The following is a 3429-nucleotide window of genomic DNA, read 5'->3' on the forward strand; positions in this document are numbered from 1 at the left end:
TTCCAACAACAAAAAAACCATCACCATTTCACTACAATTTGGGGACAATATAATTTGACGAAAATATGGAACTTTTAAGTATGCAAGGTGCAGAAACACGAAAAGGAAAAAATGGGTTCCGAAGTTGAGCAACATGTTCCCATAGCAACGGGCGTCTTAGAATTGAGATAGAGACTTGAAATTTGGCAGTTATCCTGGCTATGCCACTACAAGGTAACACACAGAAGTATAAAACTATTATTTCTCAGAAAAAAAGCTTATTGACAAAACAAAATTTTAACGAGAAGGGTCTTCACGTCAAATGCAACAACCGGTCAGCATTGTAGGCCCTACTACACTTGGTACCAGAAACCTAAATTTTCAAACAATAATTAATGTTCTAATGTCAAATTTACATTCTGTTCCTCGTGGAAGGCCTGTGTCTCCTGTGTAAGTTGGTACCTTACTTTCACGCCTCTCAGTCAAGAAAAGAGCAGCTGTTTTAATTTAATACTTTTACTTAAAAAAAAAAAAACTTTTTCATCCTCTGTTACCGTTAAGCGTCGAGGGGAAATGCAGTTTTCTATGGTAGGCCAGCTCGGCAGCTCTTTCAGTGGTGATGATATGTTTTCTTATGGTTTCCTTGACACCCTCGATCCACCTTTTGCGTGGCCTTCCTCTTCCTTTATAGCCTGAGTGCTTGGTGTTGTAGGCTCTCGAGGCTGGCTGGTCAGGTGACATGCGTAACAGGTGACAAAACCATTTTATTCTCTGTCTTTCTATGTAACGCAGGCAGGACTCAGTATCGATAGCTGCAGTGATTTTGCTTTCATGGGTTTTGCTTAAGGTTCAGGTAACATAATGTTGGTATGAATATTGAGGTGATAGGCTGTCTCTTTGTGTCCATGGAGATGTTTGGATGAGATAGGTGGGGTGCGAGCTGGTAGGTGACAGCGTTGGCTTTTTGAGTTCGCATTTCTATTTTCTCTGTCTATGGACCCGTTTTCAGAAAAAGTGCTGCCAAGATATTTAAACTCCTTCAACTGTTTCAGTTGTTTACTATTGACATGGATGTTCAGGGGACTATGGCTTCAGTTCACTTTCATAACTTCTGTTTTTGATGTGCTTATTTTCATGTTGAATTTTTCACAGGTGTTGTTGTGCAGTCGCGTTTGTTGCCCTTTTTTCCATATTGGTACCACTATGGCTTTCTGCCAGTCTTCTGAGCATTTTCTTTGTTCCCAGGCTCTGTTGAAAATTCGCCTCTGCCACAGTACGCCGGTGTTTCCATAAGCTTCCGCTGTGATGTCATCTGGTCCTAGGGTTTTGTTCTTGGAGCTGGTCTTGAGTGCCTTTTCTGTTTCACTGGGAAGTATTGGTGGTTCTGTTTGATTTCCATATGATGGTTGGAATTCTACCACTTGTTGTCCGTGGCAAGCGTCTGGGTTGAGCAGTTCTTGGAAGTAATTTTACCATCTTTTCTTTATTGCATGTTTGCCGAGAATGGCGTTTCCCTCTTTGTCGTTTATAACGCATGTCGGGTTGTATGGGTCTTTCCTTATCCGCATTCTCTTCACACTTTTATAAAATTCTCTTGGGCTTTCCTTGCAGATTTTGGTCAGTTTCTCGCCATATATTTTCCATGCATTTTCTTTTGGTCTCTCTTCTCGCTTTCCTGTTTCTATATAATATAGTCTTCTTCGGTCTTTGACTTCTGTCATTTCTTGAATTTCTTCTTTTTCATTCTTTGGTTTCATCATTCCACCAGCATGTTGTTCTGCCTGTTTCCACATATTAGTTTGGTGCCACAACCGTTTTTCAGTATTACTGACAGGGATTTTTTGAATATTTGCCATTCGTCCTTGATCTCAGGTGACAGTTTATAGTACTCCGAGGTAATGTCATCCTCGACTGCTTTCTTGTTATCTGGTTCTTCCAGTCTTCTATGGTTAGTCGTAGTTTTTCCCCTGTTCTTCTATGTCTGCTTTACGTTGTTGGTTGTGAGAGTAAGTATCACAGGTTGTGGTCCGTGTCAATGATGTAGTTTGGAACCACTCTCGAATCTTTGGCTGTATGTCTTTGTTTCTGCACATCAGGATAAAATCAATTTGTGATGCATGGTTCAGGTCACTCCATATGTACCAGGTCTTGATTTGGCTTTGTCTATTTTGGAAAAGATATCGTGTTCAGCGTTTATGCTTTCTGAGATCTGATTGATTTCATAGATTGTATCCATTTTGGCTGGGTGTATGATGAAAGCTACGCCATGTTTGGCTCTGTCATTTTCAGGTGTTCCGCTGCAGATCAGGAGGTAGCCCTTATGGGTCAGTGTCTGACAAGTCCATGATTGCTATTTTCTTTCTTTCCATGAAATCCACTATTTCTGGTCTCCAATTCCCCTGATATTCCATGTGTCTATTTTAATCGCTAGAGCTCGCTGTCCGTTTACTTTTCCTGGCGGTTTTCCGTTTGAACTGTGGCTTTCTCCCTTGAGAAAGTTATCCGCCGTCGGCTTGCTAGGCCCCTTTAGCCAGCAACGTTTCGGGGTGACCCGGGTCGGACTTCACGGCTAGCGTAACGCCTCAGTGACATAAAGTCACAACCGTACTTCACCCAGACCCAGCTATCCCATACGAGGACGAAGAGTTGGACTTTGGGATGCTTGGATTTAATATATAATCGAATATTGTTAAATTTGCTAACTGGCTTTCCACAGTGATTCTCTAGCTCCAAATACTTGGAAAAAACAAACAAATTACGCTATTGTAAACGAATAAAAGCTTTCAAGGCGTACAGCATTAAAATTCGGACTTAAAGACTAAAGAAAAAGCGATCTGAATTATCTCGATTTCATCGAAACCGAGGGCTCGGATTCCGCGAGTCGGCTTACTAAATTTCAACGTTTGCGCACACACACATGCATACACAAATACACAAACATACAAACAGTCATATGCACACAGACTGCCTCGGTGGCCTCTTGGAAAGGAATCCACCTTGGGAGATCTAGAGTAAGATCAATCTTTTTTTAAAAACCCACTCAAACACAATAAAATCGAATTATTAAAGTCAATCGAAGTAAAACTAAAAGATCAACAGCCCATAATTGAGCTAGCAGGGCACGCTTACACAGTCAGCTGTTTAGGTAAATAAGCTTGAAGTGAGCTAGGGGTTACCGTTCTTACCCAGTTTAACCAATCAGGTCTCGCAGTCGTTCATAGTGACGCTAAGTTGTTTATATTTCAGACCATGCTCGAAAAGGGGTCTAAATCTTAACTTAATAGGGGCGAATGAAGGACGTTAAAGCAATGTGGCCATGAGTTAATGGTTCTATAAATAATCTCACAGCTACACACCAGCAGGTCAAATGTTAGAAAGGGTTTGAGGTCCAAATTTTTGTTAGCCACACACACACACACACACACACACACACACACACACACACACACA

The sequence above is a fragment of the Aplysia californica genome, unplaced genomic scaffold (assembly GCF_000002075.1).
Source record: "Aplysia californica isolate F4 #8 unplaced genomic scaffold, AplCal3.0 scaffold00772, whole genome shotgun sequence".
Taxonomy (NCBI): domain Eukaryota; kingdom Metazoa; phylum Mollusca; class Gastropoda; order Aplysiida; family Aplysiidae; genus Aplysia; species Aplysia californica.